The sequence below is a fragment of the Archocentrus centrarchus genome, chromosome 21, assembly GCF_007364275.1.
Source record: "Archocentrus centrarchus isolate MPI-CPG fArcCen1 chromosome 21, fArcCen1, whole genome shotgun sequence".
NCBI classification, from domain to species: Eukaryota; Metazoa; Chordata; class Actinopteri; order Cichliformes; family Cichlidae; genus Archocentrus; species Archocentrus centrarchus.
In genome coordinates, this window is record NC_044366.1 from 33,547,251 (window position 1) to 33,569,322 (window position 22,072).

Below are 22,072 nucleotides of genomic sequence, written 5' to 3' on the forward strand. Positions count from 1 at the left end.
AGTAAGTTGTGTTGATCTTCATGCCAGATACCCAAATACACATCATTTGTATGACTTTAATAATTATTAATGAATTAAGTTAGTTAAAATGTGTTGCTTGGTTAAGGTTAGGCATTAAAAACACCTGGGTTAAGACAGTATGATTGCATTTTCCTGTCCCAAATATATTCTATGATTTCAGCTTTTGAAGATCTAAAAGACTTTTAAAAGTTCCCTTTTTTAATAAAGAATTTCCTTCCTTTCATTTTCCTGCCACTGAAGACAAATAAAAATAAAGTGAACAAACATAAACAATATGGGTGCCAGCCAGATTGTTATTTTTAATATCAATATCGGCCCAGAATTTCAGAGTCGCTGCATTGCTAAGCTGTCGCAAAGGTGAAATTTGTTTTGAATATGTTTTTTTGTCTTTTTTATAGTGTTGTCACTGGCGTGGCTCGCACTCTGGCAGAATAGGAAAGAGGTGTGGGTGGGGGATTGATCCACTCAGGGCCAAATTGTACCATATTTTGACTATCAGCAAGAACACTGACGAGGGGGATTCAGACAAAACAAAGTGCAGCAGAGTGTTTACAGGAAAGAGAGACAGGACCCACAGAGCTTTACTCAGACCAAATGTCTTATTTAGATTTTCAGTTATATTCTAAATCCAAAAGCTCACTTTTGTTTTATAGCATTTATTTCATATTTAGTCTCATATATTGTGAAAAAAAAATGTTTTTCAGATTATTGTCCAGCAATTCAAATAAAAGCTAAGGTTTAATGTTCTAAATTCACCACTTGACTCATTCCACTGCACAGGTATTACAACATTAGTGCTCCTCCTAAATGTTCCCCTGCATTAACTGATGAAATCTCACGGACTAAATGATTTACACTCAGTATATAATGTCATAGTAGCAGAGCACAAACAGCCCAAATGCTGCCATGCATGCCTTTCATGTGCTTAACTGGAGTTTTAGAACACATTTCTGTCCCTCCTCTAAATGGGCTCCTCGCTGAGATTCTTGAATGCTTGATGAACAAGCTAGATGAGCTTCTAAAATGAGTCTTTGTAAAAAAAAAAATATATATATATATCATAAAAGCACAGAAACAAAAAATCTTTTTATTTTGTGAAACAAAAGAAATGTATATCATAAAGCACTGAGAAATGACCTGTAAATGAGGCAGAAATTACACTTCACATGTTTGATGGACACTCAGTTCATGAGTGTTTCGGCATCAGTTACTATGTTTTTGCATCCCTCAAATTAGCATCAGTAAATCAGTAAATACAAGCTCAGTCTGTTGGATCTTTGAAAAACTTAGTTTATTAATACAAAGTACAAAATGAAGGGAGCTAACCATCGACAGTGGCGACTGTGACATCACCCGATGAAGCCTCCAGATGAACGTTCTCATCTTGCCACCCTGGTGTTTTGAAACTACATGTGAAGAAATAGGGGCGGATCTGACCGTGAAGCTGCATGCACACTGGTTAATGACTTGTAACTGACAAGAGGTGTAGCTGTGAACCTAAGCCTACCTCCCTCTAACCCTAATAACAGGTTACTTGTAACCATTCATCATGCAGACTATTTCAAGAGGATAAAATCAGCTTCCAGCTCTTCCAGGGGGACACTGTGTTCCCAAGGCCACCAAGAAATATAATTTATCCAGCATGTCCTGGGTCTATCCAGAGGCCTCCTCATAGTAGGAGATGCCCACAACACCTGACCTAGGAGGTGCCTAGGAGGCATCCTGGTCAGCTGGCTCCTTTCAGTATGGAGAAGTAGTGGTTCTACTCTGTGCTCCTCCCAAATGACTTAGCACAAGCTCTTGCCTTAACATGACATGCACCTCACAGGAAATGTAACTAGACTACTACTTTGCCATTGATGCAGCATGCATAGGTATAAATGCTGGCAATGCCATTAGCCACTTGTGTAAACTACACTGTAGGCTCTACCTAGATTCACTGCAGTATAAATTAAGTGTAAGGGAGAGCCCAGCCACCCTTTGAAGGAAGCTTTTCATTTAATTCTATCAGTCGCTACCCATAACTCATGGCCATAGGTGAGGGTAGGAACGCAGATCAACTGCTAAACTGACAGCTTGACTTTCAAGCTTAGCTCTCTCTTCACCATAGCATCTGCATCGCTGCCAGTGCCAAACTAATCCATCTGTCAATCTCCCACTCGTGAATAAGACCCCGAGATATTTAAACTCCTCCACTTGGGGCAGCAGTTCCTTCCTGACCTGGAGTGGGCACGCCACCCTTTTTTGGCTCTGAACCGTGCTGTCAGACTTCCATCCATCCATTTTCTCCCCCTTATCCAATTCAGGGTTGCGGGGGTGCTGGAGCCTCTCCCAGCTGCCGGGGAGGGCGCACCCTGGACAGGCTGCCAGTTTGTTCCAGGCCTAACAGAGAGACACACACCCATTCATTCAAGGTCCTGGCCAGCCGATGGATTCAAACCCAGGAGCTTCTTGCTGTGAGGCAACGGTGCTAACCACTGCACCACAGTGCCACCCGACTTAGAAAGACAGTGAGAAGTGAACAGTAGTCTGGTCTTGTGCAATAAATTCAGAGGCTGAAAACTGGCTCCTGCTCCTGCAATATTAGTCTGAGCATGATTTGACATTTTGACACGCACTGTTAATTAACAAGTTTAACTGGCAATCCTGTTAGATGATCAACGGAGACTCAACAGAGCAAAAATTACAAATGTTTGTTTTTGGTTCCATGTTTTCAAATGTGTTTGTCTTTTTTTTTTCTTCTGTTTTATATATTTGTAAATGAAATACAAACGCAGATTACCTGCACATTTTTATAAATCACCGAACGTCCACAGATAATGCTTCACATCACTGCCCAGTATTCTTCGACAATACCAAGTTCCTTTTTCCCTGGTTTTGAATAAATGTGGCGGCCTGTCATTATTTATGTTTTTGCCATTGCGATCTGCCAGCAACAGGGTGTCTTCCTTTAATAGTGCGTAAAAGGCAGGTCTGTCATCATCATGTTCATCTGTGCACGTTGACAAATCCCTTGATAACTGGCAGGAAATTTAGAGCAGGAACAGCATGAATCATCTGACAGAAGACTGGCATTTGTGAAAATGAATTCAAATGAAATAAATTCTGTAAGCTAAAAACACAAACGCATATTTTACTGCATTAAGGTCTATACATTACAAAGTAACATCAGGTTAAACTTCCCGGAGGCAACCTTACATCCAGTATAATCTCAGCTGGGTTTTGTTATGTGTTCAGTTGAAAAAGTAGTTATGAAATTACTTATATTTAAAATAGTTAACGTGCTGTGAGGTGCACTGAGGTGAAGCCATGCTCATAAAAAAGTGTGTACATTTAGGTGTCTACATGTTTGCACTGCAGCACCTTGATGTCTCCGTTTTGCAGCTTTTGCAGGGAGAAATACATTATGTGAACACGTAATTAATCATACAAATGTGTGTCTGCGTGTGTGGCAGCGAATGCTACTGAGAGCAGTTTATGAATGCCAGCAAGCTCAGAGAGACAAGGAGAGACACATGCATTGCCTCATGAAGAGAGATGAGAAGTCAATGATGTGTCGTGTAATAAAGGAAGCCTATTTCTGCCTCATTTGTGCTGCCAAAACTCCGAAGGATCTCTCAGCTTCTCTCGGTTTCTGATGCATCTGATGTGCACGGCACTGTAACGCACTCACACTACCTAACACCAAGACAATCACATATAGGCATGTTTGTGTGTGTGTGCGTGTGTGTTGCCCTGCTTTTGCCTATAAGGCCTGTTCTATGCTCACTGGTGACACTGAAGATGGAGAAGAACACTGAGGAGGTCAGAGAAATATGAAGCCCTTGACAAAGCATGTTCAGGGGAAAAAACTGACGCCTCGGAGATACTGTGGAAACATGTTCTTTTAAAGTCAGGGAACAGTGCAGCGGTGAGCTCAAGGCCTTCAATACAGAGAGGCCTTATGACTGCGTAGGTGGCTGGGCAGAGCAGCAGCACTGCGTTGGCAGGCAGGGGAGAGATATATTAACAGTGGGAGTGCTGTAAGTCATCAATTACCAGGATTTTTGCACTGACAGTTCTTTCTGTGGTGCTTAGTCAAAGGTCCACTGAGTTAATTTCACCTACCTCTGACACCTAGCCCTCCTCCCCCACATACCCCCCATAATAATTTCCTCCATGGGGCAGAAGGGTGGGGGGGTGGGGGGGGCATCGTACATCGGGTGCGCCACACAAGCGAAGGGCTTGTCACCTGTTTTGTCTTCGAGCGGGGCCAGCACAGCTGAGTAATGGCCGCACTGGGTGATTTGTTATGGTTTGCAGTAGCATGAGATGCACACAGAGTCAAATGATAACGAGATGAAAAGAAACTTATCTGTGATACTAACTGCAACCATTTCAGGTTTTCCAACAGTGGCTTGAATGGAGTGAGGAAAGGAAAATATAGGAAGCAAGAAAAGAAGACTGCAAAGAAGTACAACTCGTTCAGTTGGTGTGTGTCTTTCACGTCAAACCTCGTATTCAAAGCAGGTAATTTAACTGGTACCACAGACCTTTTTGCACAATGTCCACACACATACTGACGTTAGAGACTTTGACTCGATCCGTTTGCCTTTTGGTCATCCATGGACAAGAAGAACACCAGCCATAATCAGGGCGTTACTGCATTTCAGACAAAATATTGGTGTGAGATTGTCTAACAGTACCTTAGAGGCAGTTTGTGTCTGACGGCTTTTGTAAGTGAAACTCTGTGAAGCATGCCCACTTGAAGACGCGAGACAAGAAGGTAAGCAGATCACGGGAAGTGTGAAAGAAGGACTTTTTCTCTCTCTTGGCATTTTCCCTTTATTAGATAGAAGTAGAGACAAGACAGGAAATATGGGGAATTGCAGTAAAGGTCCAACTGGCCAGCTGTCATGCCACCTGTCAAGCTCTCTTTTCTTATTCACACAATTATTCACTTTTCGTGTGTTGCAACAACACCCTGTAACATACCGATGGCTTCCAAAGCAGTTTTTCAAGACCATAGACTGTATGTAAAAGATGGACATAGTTGTGCCATTACACATAGGTCTGCGGACTGCAGTCAGAGCTAATCTACAGAGAGCCTGTACACTTCCTGGTAATCTTACTGTATCAAAATTGGCTGAATGTCACCTTCACCTTTTTGGTTTTTTTAAAGGGAAAATTTAATCTAACCCATAAATGTTACATTTTGGGAATACCGCCCCACAGGACTACATATATTATCTTTATTATTTTATGATGAAACAGGAAATTGTTTAGAAATTCCTGTTTACCTTTTTAAAACCTCAAATTTGTCAGGAAGTTCCCTGGCTACTTAGCATATTTAGCAAGGTGGAGTCTGCCTTTGGCTAGTAAAATCCAGGCGTAAAAGTGCTTTCTTGTCATATTTTTCATTTCATGATGCGCCAAATGCTTTTGGTCAGTGAGGACTGGACTAGAGGCCAGTTCAGCACCTGGACTCTTCCACTGTGAAGTCAGGCTGTTGTAACAGATGCAGTGTGCAGTTTAGCATTGGCTTGCTGAAATAAACAAGACCTTCCCTGAAAAAGATGTCGTCTGGATCAGTGACGTGCGGTGAGGTTTGTGACGGGTGAGGCACTGACCCATCTGGAGTCAGATGTTCAAATATATTAACCCCAAATAGAAGCTTATATTTTAATTTTAATTATGCTAATGATTAATTATGCTTTAAGCAACTCAATACTGTTCAACAGTGATGGCAAGAAAACCAAAATATTTAATGAAAGGTCAGACTATTGGGGGGGGGGGTTATAATCTCTCTTTTTAAATAAATAAAAAAAAACGTATTATCTTACCTTTATTTGAAGATGGGGATAACACTGCCCCCTATCGGTGCAGCACGGTACTTTCTGCTTCACCCTGTGTATTTTCACCATGCATTTATGACCGATCACAAAGAATAAACATGTCACACACATTCATTCAGTATATCACACAGACTGTGGAACATCAGCATATGCAGCACATGTGTAATCAAACATGTGATATATGGCGATATAAAGAGACACCGCAATGGGCATGCGCCAACCGCCTGCTTCATTTATTGTATGTGACACAGCGCCACCAGAGGTGATGCACAGCACTGCACTGGTTCACCCCGCATTTCTTCCATGTGTTTGAACAGGCGATGCGTAAATTCCACGATTTTGACCATTAAAGTGTTGAAATAATTCAGAAAACAATTTTATAGAACAGTCAAGTGGTCAAATGTATTTTCTCTCATCATTGTTAGTATTTTACTTGTCATGATGCCCTCACCTGCCTCCCCTGACTGCATGTCACTGGTCTGGATGGGACCATATGTTGCTCTAAAATCTGTATTTACCTTTCAACACTGATGATGAAGCTACCAATTCCATAGTCACTGATGCCCTCCCATACATTCAGAGATGCAGGCTTTTGAACTGAGTGCCGATAACAAGCCAGATGGTCCCTCTCCTCTTTAGTCTGAAGAGTGCGGCATCCACGCTTTCCAAAAGGAATTTCACATTTTCATTTGTCTGACCACAGAAGAGTTTTCCACTTTGCCTCAGTCCAGTTTAAATGAGCTTTATCCAGGGAGCAGAATGGCCTGGACCGGTGACCGGCCTGTCAGCCTCCCATATCTCTGATTACAAACCAGCCCATTTCATGCATGCACAAAAAAATGCACAGTGATGCAGGCATATAGTTACACACACAGTCTGAGCAGCGCACTAACATGTTATTAGCGTGGAAGCTCCTAAATGTGAGTGAAGGCACAAAGTAAACCGTGGGGGGGCACCACCACCAAAATGTTTGCAACATGTTAAGTCAAAGGATCAGAGCCAGTACAGGAAAATGATGGAGACGAGTGGTAAAGAGAAAAAGGGTCGATGCCCTGTTATCTGATAAAGTCATAAGCATGCTGGGAAATGATGTCAGTGACTGACATTTGTTATATAAATCTGCTGCTTTTGTTTGGTAAGGTAAAATATGTACAGCAGCTCATTTTCTTTTACTTATTTGTACCTTTACTTATTGTACCTCTTTCCAGAAGTCAAGCACTTTGTTTTCAGTTATTTAAGTGAGAGAAGATCCTGTAACTCATTGCAGTCTGGGAGAAACTGTAAAGTCTAATAATTTATTATGAATCAAAAAATTTTGCATTGAAGAAAAGTTGATTTTTGTTTGTACACGCTGTCAGTTATAATTCTTGGAAAGAAAAAGGTCACAATCAGAAATCTGAATCAGCCAAGAAAATAGCAGTCGATGCGCCTCTGTATTATATTGTGAAATAATATTTATATTTATACTTATTTTTCCTTTCTGATTAAGTTTTATCTCGCTTGGTTCTATTGTGTTCTATTTCAAAGAGCTTCACACCACTCTGCTTATTTATGCTGCTCGTTATACGCTTGTTGAGTTTAATTTATCTCTTAACTGCTGTAACAAATAATTTTTTTAAAATCTGGGATAAAATCTTATCTAAATAATTCTTTTTTTGTTAAAAGAAAGTTAGGCTATGATGCTGTCACAACAGATTTAGCTTGAAATATTTTACAGGTTTCAAATGTAGTAAAGATGCAGTAAATATCAGGGACATCACAGCATCAGAAGCCACTTTACAGCACCTGTTAGCAGCAGCAGCCCCCTGAAAGCAGTCACCTTCAACCACCACAACCAGCTGCTTCTTATACGCACGTGTACGTCCCTGTTTATGCTTCCAACTTCAGCTATCATTCTTAGAGGCCATCAAGAGACACTCCCTCCTCTGGTCCTAAATACTAAATGAACCAATCAGCATGGATTAACAGAGTATTCCAAAAAAAAAAAAAAAAGCCTCCCTGTAAGAAAAACTCAAGGACACAAGTGTTGTTTTTATTTCACTTCAGTTACATTATCTGGTCAGTATTTGCAGCAACTACAATAAATGTGCCTATATGCATACATATATGCTTATTTTACTGTTTAGCTCCATGTGCTATAACTCACTTATTAATAAGCGCCGCTCCTGCTCCTCTGACTGAATTGCAGCAAGTTTTACGACTAGTATTTGGAAGTGGAATTGCTCTCCCAAATCCGATTTAATGGATGCAACAAAAGAACCTTTAAGGTTTAATAATTAAGCACCTAATTGTTTTTTTTTCCATGTCCAGTGAAACTGAGTTAATTAGACAAAAAGTGTCTAAATTAGTTACTGCTTGTGTATAATATCATCATCATAGTAACAAATGCTTCTTGCTGTCTATCTGCAGACACTTTGAATGAACCAGATAATGCAGAATGATGCAAATATGTACGGGTGCATTTTAATTTTATGTTATTTATCCATTCTGTAGCTCTTTCAGTTTTTTCTGAAGAAAAAAGATTATCAGAAGTGAACTTGTTAGACTTTAAAGGCTAAACATAGATAAAGACTCCTGAAACATCAGCCACTGCTGGCTGGATTCACTGCATCCTATGCATGACCTCCAGCACACGGTGGCACATAAGAAAAGAATTAGTCAATGGAATATTTCAGGGGTGGGCTCGGTGGAAAAAAATACAACCTGGGAGAGCTTTACAGGACAGCTCGAGCAGAAAGTGTTAAAAAAGGAAGCTGGAGGTATGGGCATGAGTCTGGGCTTGACGCAGCAGAGCTGCAGTGTGCTTGTTGTCGTTCAGAGCGCCAAGTGATGATAACTCCAGTTCATTTGTGGTATGTTAGGTATATCTGTGGGCGAACAGTATGGCCATAGGGTATGTCCCATTCTTACGCATGTGTCGGGAATGTAAGTGTGTATGAAGCATTGTGTGCGTGTTTTGTGTGCATATATCTGCATACTTGGATTCTTGGTTGCATGTGGGAGCAGAGAGAAAGCACCTGGCTGAGGGGTGAGTCACAAACGCAGGTAATTGCTCTGACATTTAATTCTAATGAAGAACTGGGAAGATAATGGTGCCTACTGGCATTAGCAGACATGCACGTACACACGTGGCTACATGCAAATAAAGACACACAAATGCGCACATACACACACTGGAAAAAAAAAAAAAAAAAAAAAAGCCCTCTTCAACACTTACCACTGTACAACCTGTGCTTAAGACCCTGACTCATACACATTAAGGCAGAAAATGCGGAGGAGGGAGAAGTGTATTGAGGCCCCAGACAAGATGACAGTCAAAAGGACACTTACACAGCCAAACAGTGCCAGCACTAACAGAAGGCAGACAGCGGGGATGAAGGAAGAGGGATGGAGAGGGTAAAGAGGTGACTAATGCAGGAGATGCTGATTAGCTTACTTGAAAACAGTCTGAGAGTTTAGAGAGAAATGGAAAGTGAGTTCATAGTTTGAGTACACTGAAAACTCTCCAATTAAGCATTTCACTCTGGAGGAAAAGGGGAATATTCTCGAGTAATATTGAAGTCAAACAAAGAGTAGGCAGTTTCACATGGTGAAACATTTCCAGTAGGTCTTTGACCGCCATTGCATTTATTTGAAAAGGTGAAGGCTGAGATGCAGTAAATTAAACTGGGGTTTTCACAGTTGCCTGGCTGTGTATTTGCATGTACAATAATAATAATACTGTCATGCATGTCTGTGTGTGTGTGTGTGTATGCTTGCGTGCAGAGCTCACTCATCAGCATGTTTAAGGTCACATCTGATGTCACCGTGTTTCCCCTCAGTGAAAGGGTTGAACGCAGATTGCAGCTCGTCGTCCCTGACTGATCGTTGCTTCCTTTATTTTGATCATCGTATGCACATGCATGTGTGTGTGTGTGTGTGTGAGAGAGAGAGAGAAAAGTATGAAAATGTTGGAAGATTGTGACTCACGTATGAGGATGACTTCATGAGCGTCAGGGTAAATGTTGGGACACTGGGTCCATCCTTCACACTGAAGAGAGCACAGTGCTGTTCACTTTTACTTCTCAGATTTTGGGGGTGTTTTTTTTTCTCTCTCTCTCTCTCTCTCTTTTTTTGTGCCCACACACACCAAATAACACAATGCACAAAAACACTCATTCATTTAACCTCTGTCAGAGATTTGATGTTTTTGACACACTGTAAAACGCCCATCTGGTTTTGGGAAATTCTGCTTTTGAATTTCTTGCTCTTTTGTTCTGTCTCCCCACCACCACCACCCCCAAACAACAGTGACTATTTGCTGATTGTCAGCCTGTGCAGGGACTACAATGACTTTATCAGTGACTTTGATTGTGTATTAAAGAGCCTGTGTTTTAGAGAGAGGGAGAGAGAGAGAGGGAGATGTTTGGGCTACCAGTGCAGTACAAGAGCCCTTGAAATTTTGCTTGTTGCTCGGGTAACAGCAAGGACAGATTCAGGTGAGTATCAAAAAAAAAAAAAAAAAAAAAAGAAAGAAAAGAAAAACACATGCAAACTGTGCGTGTATTTTTCTTTTGTATCTGTGTTCGAGCACAGTGAAATTTGCTTTAACAGCTGGACAAAGCAGGTCTCGATCATTAATGCTGTCAGTTAAATCACCGTATTACTCACATTTGTTTCTGCGCAGCATTCTGCTGCTCCTTTCACCACCTGAGTAAGCGCAGCCTCGTTCCTTTCATTCATTTAACAGAGGCCTGCCCTCGCTAATGTACATCGCTCCCGCTCAACTTTTATTTTCATCATAATTCATCAAAGGCAGCGTGACATTAGTGGCCTTTATTAGCCTTTATTGCCGGCACACGTTTGCTTTATGTAGGGATGGACGGGGGGGCTTCTTTGGATTGTGTGACACCCCACCCCCACCCCAGCCACCCAACCCTTAGTTGCATCTGCCATTAAATATGATGCTTTTCATTGGATTCAAACCCGACAGTCCTTTTCACCAGGTTGGCACGCCCTCGTCATTGTGCTGCTAGCTGTTGACAAATCCCACGGCTGCAAAAGAAAAAAAAACTTAAAAACTGACAGTCACTTCTCAGGCGTGGATCTTTTTTAAACAATGTTTCAATTTTACTTTCAAATTATTTAATTTTTTTTTTTTTTTTTTTTTTTGCCAAAGCCCGTGTTTGAGTGGTGGAGGTGAAACCCATTATAAGATGTGTCGGCGGAGAGAGAGAGAAAATAAGTGAGAGGGGGGGAGCGAGCGGCTCGATGAGTGGGCTGTCATGCATTCTTTTCGCCTTATTCACTGAGTAAGTGTAGGCGGCTAATTCGTGTTTGCATTCACCAGGTTTACCTAAGGGGGAAATGTTTTATTATATGCTGTCTTTGAAATCGATGACTAATTGTACTACGTTTTCTCTCCCTCCTCATCCGCTCATCTCATGTCCATCCATCTCCCTCAGCTCCATTTTCTTCAATCCTTGCCTCTCTGCTACTTTTTTCCCCAGTGTCTCCCAACACCGTCCCTTTCTGGACCTGGATCTGAGGCTTGCGGGGGGGGGGGGGGGGGGGGGGGGGGGGGGGGGGGGGGGGGGGGGGGGGGTCTAGCAAAAGAGAAGAGGATCTGTGCTGCTACAGTCTGTCAAGATGTACTGTGGGGCTGTAGTTGCTGCAGCATACGATGTGGCACTCCAAATCCACTGGAAAAAGCTGTTTTAAGAAAGAGGCAGACATGCCCTGGAAAGAAAAGAATACATTGAGACAAATGGAGGGTGAGTGTGATTGAAAGGCAGTAATACAGTTGGAAAATAAAAAAAAAAAAACAGGAGAGACAGAAGTGCATTCTCTCGACATGAGTCACACTTCTGAGTGAAATCTTTGTAATTTAAGCCACACATGGTGAAGGATAAAGAGCGAGGAAGGAGAGGCAGGCAGATGTAGACTTTATCCATCACAGAAATGACCAGCTTTAGTCACAGCACAGTAGGTGGGGGTTCAGGTAAGTCAGTGGGTGAACTTCATGTGGCAATGAGGTTCTGTCCATCTTAAAATGATTAACCAGAGGAACTCACAAACAGTGCAGGTAAAAAATGACATGCTGCATTTTGGCATTCGTTCAAGTGTATCACCATCACCCCCCCACTCCCCCACCACCACACATCATTTCCTTTTCTGCCCTTTTTGTAGTCGGGTATGATCTGATAACAATCCCACCACAGGTGAATAAAAACTGGAAGGAATTTTAGAAATCACTATTTTTATAATCCTTCAGTTTCCTCTCATACTGATCTAGAAACATGATATTATGAGGGTCTTCAGTGAGGCCTAAACAAATCCCACATTTAATCCTACAGTATACACGATGCAGACAAATGACATGGAATCACGATGGCCAGTTTCATAGTAAAAAGAAAAAAAGGTGCAATGACAAGCCTTACCTCATTCAAATTTGCCAAAGAGCATCCCCTTGGTGCACCTCTGGACCGCCTCCAGCGCAGCTGCCACCTGTTGGTACCGCGCTGACCACTTGTGGAGTTCTGCTGTAACATCCCGAGGGTGCAAATAACCCCAACTGTGGTGATTCAACTCAGTCTCACAGCAGTTCATGAAATAGCCACGACCTTAATTTCCCTCTTGGTTTTGTAACCCTGAATACAACTTTCACTCTCACATAGACCGACTTGTGCACACAAAAATGAAAAGGCGTTAAAAACTACTGGGTTAGCTTTTGGAAAAGAGCTTTTCTTTTTTTTTTTTTTTTTGTTGTTGGTTAAACTGTAACAGTCTCCACGTCTTTTAAATGTCTGTTTTCTTGATTGCCATGGTGACAGCTCACCGCTTTCTCTGCACAAAATATGTGTGTGTGACACAAAATATGCTTCATATCTAAATAAATTACAAATTACTGACATGAAAAAACTGTAACACTGTGTGTGTGTGTGAGCACAAAAAAATTCATTGCTTTTTTTGACTATTTCATGAACTGCGGTGAGACTGTGGCGGTCCGGCACAGTGCGTGATTCTTGGCCACACAAATAAAATCTTTGTGCACACCCAGCCCTGCTCAGCAGTTACGCTTCCCTCGGACTCCGTCCACTTCCCAAAATAAAAGCTAAAATTTAAGGATCATTGTTTGGCACAGTAGAGAAGCTCTACCCTGCACTGCAGAGGCACAAGTGTCTGTGGGCAGATGTACTTACATGGGGTAAAAATTAGCAGCCATGCAAAAAACATTTTAGAACAGTTCTTATAATTTAGTATTTTCAAATTAGTCTTTTTTAAAATTTGCTTTCATTTACTTACAGTTATTCGTGTATCTAATACATAACCTGTTGTACCTGACATCATTTGCACAGCGTTACTGCAATAGTTACATAGTGACTACAAAGAGACCAAATCAGCCATAAAAAAATGCAAAATAATCATTTTTTGTGGTTGTAAAACCACCACAAAATTGACAAAAAGAATGATGCGTATAACTGATGCTGTAAGTGACATCGGGATATATACAGTAGCTACAACACAAGATGGAAAACCCCATTTAAAAAGTCCTTTGGGGACTTTTGTCTGTTCTTTATCAGCTGATAACTGCCTAAAAGATTTTCCTCCCTTTGTAAAGTTTGTTTTCAACTATCTTTCCAGAACAACTGAGATTCATTATACCATGTATTTAATTATGGACCATTATATCATATAATACGGTAAATTTGTCTGGCAGATGATGGTGATTATTATTTCTAATGCTGTAACAGTTTTCATTAAGTAATGAAATCACTGAAAAAAACTTCCACATGTGTTTTCTTTTTATTTCAATACTGCAGCTTGTTAGCTTTAGCGGCCATGACCAAGAATCAGGAAATACAGCATGCCAACCATCTTCATAAGAGACTTCTGGGGTTTGGCGAGCTGCCAGCGTCCATCTAATGACTCACATCAAGAGAAAATTTCAGAATTTCTCTCGATAATGTCACAAAGAATCTGGAACTGACTTTGCTAATATTACCCACATGAGCAACAGGCATCAAATTCCATGGCCATTTTCACCACTTTATCAACTATATGCTTATATTTTCACCTTGAGGCAACTGTTGTGATTTGGTGCTATATGAATAAAATTGAAATGAATTGAAAATTTTCTGTTACCGGCAAAATATAGTGTATGAACAAAGGAGCAGCATCTGGAGCTAAAAACTGAAGCCAACAACGAAATGCCCCAAACTATCAACCTCCATAGACTGCCATGTTAAAATGTCCAACTTTAGAGCATTAAAAAATATGTTTACAGCCTGGTACAAAACATGGTGTGGCCTCTATGGATAAACTATGGATAGTTTGTATATTTGTACTTCAGTTTTGCTTAGTAAAAGTCTAGTGTTTTATTAGTCTGTTACTGTTAGCACTAACTGGCACATATGTATGTGTGTGCATTGCAGTTATGCAGTTAGCACTAACCTAGTTAGCATTAGCTGATAACTTAGCATCCCACCCTTTAATTCAAATAAGGCGACTTAAAAAACAAACACTCTCCTGGGGAAATATGTGAATTTTTATGCTGTCTGTGAAACTAAGCTAATTAAGGGAACATGAATGATTGGAAGATGCTGATCAGAAACACTGTGTATTATCCCAGTTTCTATCCATCTAATCCAGCTAGCTCATTTTGTGTGTGTGTGTGTGTGTGTGTGTCCTTAAACTAAGGATAAAAGCTTCTGTTTTCTTTTCTTTAATTCCTACAGAAGACAGGATAAATCTTAAATTAATTCTTATTGCTAAGCTAGGCTACACCTTAGAATTATTTCAGATATCAAACTTAAATGTATCATTGTACTCTACATTAGACATTTCTAACCTAAAAGCCATTTGAAATCGTAAAATCTGGGAAAATGATGAAGCGACCTACGTACCTTCACAGCCCACCATTTCCCACATTTTTTCACTGCTCAGTATTAAAGGATAAGCATATAACCAATATACTTTGCATAGATGTGCTGTAAATCACCCCTAGAAACATCAAAAATGTTATTTTTGATGATGTGGCTGAATAGTTGATGAGCAGAAGCTGTTTCGTATCATCGCCATGCCCTCTAATCAGTCGTCTGCGAAAAACTGATCGCGAGCGCCATCGTCCATGGATGATGTATCACCATGTATATGATCAACCAGCATGGCCGACAGTGTGCAGATCAGCACTTTATCAGACCTTTCTCACAAAAATTCTCAGAATGAAAGTGAAAGCGACTCGTGTGATTTGGCTAATTTAACAGATGATAAACTGGAGGATGGTGAAGTTGGGGTGTGGGGATACATGTTTGTTCTGTGTAAATGTCGTACGGAGGCTACTGCAGGTTTGCTACTGCAGACTTGTCAAAATGTGCAGCACAAAGCCTTGAAGTCTCTGGCTTAAACACAAAATCATCTCAGGCATATTTTAGTTGGTCGCACCAAAATGGATGCCGCTCCGATCACCTCGCTTGCTATTTTCACATGTTTGTAGCAGACGATTCTGATCGGAGGAAGAAAATTGCTTGTAAAAAACACAAAACGATCCACAATCTGATCAAGCCAGAAAAAATCCAGTGTTCTTATCCTTTAAATGTGCTCCTTTAAATTCCACCATGTAGTCATACTGTATGTATACCAGTGAGGTGACGCTAAGGAACAGCTGAGCAGGTGCATACACTGTCTGTCTCTAGCAAAACTCCTTACCCTCTAATTTATAATACTGTATTCGGTTATTTCCCTCGCTGATACAAGAAAATCATTTTCATCACTTGCTGTAAGTACAGTATGCGCTCTATATTATTAACTGTGAGGCTTTATCTATTATTTTTTTTGTTGCTTCATATCTACCGATGCCAGGACTCAAGCATCAAAGATCTGAAAACCAACATTTGGTACAACATGTCAAATCTGTTCGGTCCACATGGCCAACTGTACGTGAGTCATATTGTATTTACCATGACCGGCCTCGTGTCTTGCCTCATCTCTGACCACCAGCTACTGTTTCACTTGCTGTGGATGAAGATAGTGTCCTGGCTACACACACACACACACACACACACACACGCACACACACACACACACGCACGTGCACAAACCTACACGTGTTCTCAAATGCAGCCCTTCCACTTGACAGCTGGTGTTTTCCAAGGAAAAAAAATGGTTAGTAGGACTTTTGTGGTTCTTTTTCTCTTCATCTTAAAAGAACAAAAACAGAGACACATGTTGTGAGTCACCACAGTATGTCATGATCATCCATCAGAGAGGAGGGCAGCCTGTTTCAGCGGGGATGTCGTTCCACTACTAGCAGATTTTTTATGACCAGCACTGAGCTGACTACTGCCAGAACAGTGGACATCTATGATGTGTCTGTGTATCATCCATCTACCACGGGTGGTTGCCTACCTATGTCACCACAGTGGATTTTAAATCAAACAACATATAATCAAAGTACAGACTTTCAGCGTTAATCCAAGGGGTTTAACAAAATGATTGCATTAACTGTTCAGGAATTGCAGCCATTTTTATACATAGTCCCCTGTTTTCAGAGGCTCAAAACAACTGACCGACCAGTAGTTTCATGGCCAGGTGAGGTCTGTTCCCTGGTTATCCCATGAAAGAACAAGCTAATCAAACATCTGCAGCTGATTCCAAGCACTGAATTTGGTAGCTTCTCACTGGAACTCTCAATGAGTTCAAAGAGATATTGGTCCAAGAGAAAAAGACCATTGTTAGGATGAAAAATCAAAATAAGAGAGACAGCGGAGACTGCGCAGTGGCCACATCAAGAGTCTGTTACATTCTTAAAAAGAATGAATGCAGAAGGCCTGGGATACCACAAAAGACTGCAAAAGTGGATGATTGCAGAATTATTTCCTCAGCTATGAAAAACTCCTTTACAACATCTGTCAAAGGCAAGAGCAGTCTCAGGGAGGTGGGTGTGAGGGGCGGTGGGGAAAAAAAAAAAAAAAAAAAAAATATATATATATATATATATATATATTTTATTGCAGCATAGAATTGTGTTATGGCATGTACTGTGTGGCAGCCAGTGGAACTGGGCAAATGGTTTTTATTGATGATGTGACTTCAGGTAGAAACAGCAGGATGAATTCTGAACCTCTGCTCAGATTCAGCCAAGTGCTGCAAAACTAATTGGGCGACACTTCAGAGTGTAAATGGATAATGACCCAAAGCAAACTGCAAAAGTAACCCAAGAGTTTCTCAAAGCAGTGAAATGGGATATTGTTCAATGGCCAACTCAGCCACCAGAGCTTAACCCAACTGCGTTTCAGTGACTGACAAACAACCTGAAGGCAACAAGACTCACAAACAAGCAGCAACTAAAGGTGGCCACACTAAAGCCCCAGCAGAGCGTCTCAAGACAGGAAACATAACATTTGGTGACGCCCATGGCTTCCAGACATTAGGCAGTCACTATTAAAATCAATCCTAATATTTAAAATGATGTCAGTTTGTTCAGTTAATTTTGAGCTTACGTATAAAAATAGGTGTCATTCTTTAATCCATAATAGTACTACTTCTGTTAACCCTCTTGGAATAAAGCTGAAAGTCTGCACTTCACATTTTGACTGCTTTAATTTTGAGAGAAAGTTACAAAAAAATGTGTCGTGGTACAAAAAGTTATGAGTCTAACTATAGCTTTGAGCGAGCATTATGGTCTGAGGGTCTTCGCCCAGATTCTTCCTCTTCAGATTATTCTTAATGTACCAATTTCTGCATCAATATATGCTTAAAATGTTATTAAATAACAGTAATTACTGGTCTATAATGTAACACATTGAAAATCCTGTCTGACATCAGGCTACTTTTGTGTATTTTGTTTGGGGACAATACAGTATCAATCCACTGATCCATCCATTATCTTCCAGTTATCCAGTGACAGGGTGCAGTGGCAGCAGGCTGAGCAGGATATTCAGGACATCCTTCTCCTCAGCAAAACTTTCTCTCGGGGGGGAGGAGGCGTTCTCAGGCCAGATGACATAAATAATCTCTCCAGCGAGTTCTGGGTGTACTCCAGGGTGTGCTCCCAGTTGGGTGTGCCCAGAAAACCTCCAAAGGGAGCCACCCAGGAGGCATCCTGTTGAGATGTGTCCTTTCAACACCCTCCTCCAGATTTCCAAGTTCCTCAAGCCGTCTCTCAGGCTGAGCGCAGCCTCCCTATGGAGGAAACTCATTTTGGCCGCTTGCATCCACGACCTTCACCTTTCAGTCAGGTGAGGGCTGGGATGTAGATAGGCTGCTTAATTGAAAGCTTTGAGTTACAGCTGGCTCCACACCACTCTGCTGATCCACATCATGCTCACCTTCCCATCACTCATAAATAAGATCCCAAAATGCTGAAACTCCCTTGTTTGGCAGACTCTCTCCCTGAACCCAGAGGGAGCGCGCTACCATTTTTTTTTTTTTGACTGATTTAGTATTTTTAGGAATAATAAACCAGTTTACTTTTAAGTGTCCACCTGCTGACTTTAACAGCGCACACGTGTATGAATAAGATTTCTGCCCGTGTTCAAAACTTTCTGCATTTTCACAACATGTCGCACGTATCTGTGATGATTTAAAGGAATCGCACACATCTTAACCATGTCACTGATACTGACTGGAAAACTGAGGGTCAGGCAACATTTGATCACTTAGCAAAGCAGCAACAACATTTATAAACTCGACAAAAACTGTCTCGCAAATTACTTTTTCAGGGCATAAAAAAACCCTCCTAACATCTGACCTCATCCTGCTCTTTCTTTCCTTATCAGCTGTGGCGCCAGAGGAGAGAGAGCCACTTGGCTGCTGCTGAGTAAGACAGCACTGCATATGTCAGAAAGAAGTCCATTTAACACAAAGGACCTGGTGGATGTGTGAATTTATAATTCCTAGTCATATTTTTGGAATAAAAAAATCCCATCTATCTATCTATCTATCTATCTATCTATCTATCTATCTATCTATCTATCTATCTATCTATCTATCTATCTATCTATCTATCTATATCTATCTATCTATCTATCTTGCCCAGAAGAAAACCTCAAACTTTTTCATTCTTTCGAACAAATGTTCAAACAAATGGCACCACAGCTGATGCCGTACTGAGGCTCTGTTTGTCAGAAATGTGCAGCAGAGGGACCGCTCACATACATTCTTGCTGAGCAGAAACAATTACAAACCTTAAAAGAGATGTTCTGTAAAGTAATATTGCTATAACATAAACCCCAGCTGCTGTACTGATGCTTGGGAGCATTAAAGTTTACTCATCAGCCCTTATTTGTGTTTTTTTTACAAAAAGATAGTTACAGGTAAGACGGCAACCGTGTTTCATAAAGCAAATGGTGTATGATGTTGTAAAGACTTGAGTTTGTGTCGTGTTTCTCAGAGCCTGCTGTGCAAAGCATGCAGATATTACAGCCAGACAAAGAACAATGACCCTGAGGTGTAAGATGGATTTTCCTGGCTGTCAAAGGAAAGAAAACTGTCATTATCTCCCACCGGAACCTATTACTGTCTCTATAACTTAAACGGTGTTATTGAAACCAGCCTTGCAGCGAGAAAAAACAGACCTTTAAGAAAAGGAGGAATGTTAAACCTGCAATAGCATAAAATCTACCAAAATTTGCAAGTAAATATCCTAAGTTCTATTTACTGGGGGTTTCCAGTGAAATCCACAATACAGGAAACTGAACGAGAACAGAAAAGCATTCAGTTTCTAACTTCAAGCCCAACCAGCAGTTACAACCTTTGGAGGAGTTCATCCGTCAGTGGAAGGACAGTGACCTGGTTTTGAAACAGAGGTGAAAAGTGAGGGAAATCACCTGTGCCAGAAGCATTCAGGAACTAAGGTGAAATCTATCCAAAGCATTCACAGCGCACACTCCACCTCCAGTTTTGGCCTGTACAGTCATCATTATACAACCATTAACAAGTCATTCCAAATTTGTGACAGGGCAGAAGTGCGAGCTGCCGGCTCAAGTCCACCATCAGCCTGCTGCCGCCCCAGTGCAGTCCCTGCAGTCGGCGCGCGGCTTTGATCTGCAACCACTGAAACTATATCAAAGGGCAACGCTGGTGATAAAGCAAGTGCACTGAAATGTTCCTCCCCACCCAGTCTTCTTGTCTTCCCCTTATCGGTGTGGCCTACATCACGCAACGTTCAGCTCATGTGCTGAGTGGACAATCCCACGTGTGTGTGTGGCTTTAAAAATCAGCCCACTGGGAGAGAGTGAATAAGTCCATAATAAGACCATTTCAAAGCCCACAGCTTTCCAGGATGCAGTGTCCTTGAACTTGATGTTTTGCGTTAAGCAAAATCATTCCTCGAAAAATAAAACTGCTCAGTCTTTAGTACGAAAAATAAAATATGCGACCCCTCCTGTACTTATGCTCACTGTAACTCATCATACCATCCACACAATAATAGAAACCACTAAAACCTTTCCCATCCCTCACGTCTCGCCTCTGCATTTATGAAGAATATCATGTTACACAGACATAAACACAAGCAGCTTCCATTTGCTGTATGGCACCCCAATCAAATGTTTTTCACAGGGTAACTTAGCAACCCACGTGCCAGGTACAGTAGGCTGAGGGTTTGAGGCTAGCTAAAGGTTCAACCATCTAATTGCTGACATCAACGATGGCTTTCACAAGCCATGTGACATCACCCTGGTCACACGCAGACGGTATTGACCTAAGCTACATAACCTTCAAGCACTTGAGGTCAAAATAACAGCATAGCCTGCAAGCATTTTTTAAAGTCAAAGCAATGACACAGCATTTCAGTGTGACACTAAATGGGGAAAATGGTTTTGTGAGCTTACTTCTCTGTATACATCTAGATTTATTAATCTGATATATATATATATATATATATATATATATATATATATATATATATATATATATATATATATATATATATATATATATATATATATATATATATATATATATATTTGATAAAGAGAATGAAAAGAGGAGTTACAGTATATTACAGGGAGAAAAAAAGTAAGTTCAGCTTCATCTGGGTGGTGATTTTTATGTCTGTAAACCCACAGCCTTTCAAAGCAGGACCTTGAAAACACAAGTGTCTTGAAAGGCCTTTTCAGAGGCACAAGGTCTCTCTCTGCCGGGGTTTTGTGTGCTGGAGAAAAGCAGTGATGGAAGAGGGAATGCTTCAGCTTTCTCCTTTAACAGAAGTCATATATTTCTAAATGAAAGGCCTTTCGCAACAAGGCTGCAATCATGTTTCTCTGAAAGGCTGTCTGCCCTTGGCCTCAGATATCTCTTATAGCAAGCAAGGGAAGGGGAAAAAGAGGGAACAAATGAGAAACAGCACATTGACAACCTTCTCTCTTCTTTTTTTCCACATCTCACCTTTTCTTCCCATTGTGGAGCCTCCATCTCTCTCTGTGCTCCTTCTCCTTTCGAGGCCGTGTCAGCGTTTATCAGTGTTTCCATTATCCATCCATCCATCTTAAGTATTTGAGCAGGAATTAGCTGGCAAAGCTAAAGCATTGTTTCCCACGCCGAACACTGAGGGGTTAACAGAGTAGCGTAGGAGTAGTTTCGATCCATCAGGTATGTCAGGTTTCTCTTAACATAACTGCATACCTGTGTGAAACTGTGTGTTTGTGTGTGCATGCATGTGTGTGCATGCATTTGCATGTTTCTGCTGAAACACATAAAAAGTGGTCTGGAATCCAGTAATTATTTACATGCAAAGACAGTAAATATAATAGCCAATCAGATTTCTGTATTTGCTCCAGGGCCATGTGTTAAATTCATATAGAGTACTACATGTGGCTGGTAGGCCACAGGTTAAGTTACTGTCTTTATTGATGCAGAAAACTGTAGTTACAAACACACCAAGTGCCCATACTATTGTGCACTTTTGTTACTTTTCATATCTTGGGCTGGAGAGTGAAATGGAGCACGTTCTCACTCCCACTCTCACTTGTCACGGCATGAGTGAGAGCGGTCTCTCTCCTATCCTATTGTATTTCAATCAAAACTATGATCTCAAGCAAGAACTTTTGGTGCCTAAACCTAATTAAGAAACAAAGGTAAACCACGTGGGAAAAGGCAGCATGAGTTTTCTTCGGGCACGCTTGCCACACAAAGAGATGCCAGGTTAATGCTGCCTATGTTGACCCTGGAGACTCGTGATATTTTATTTTTCACATGGTTAATTAAAAGACTTTTTTTTTTTTTTTTTTGGTAAC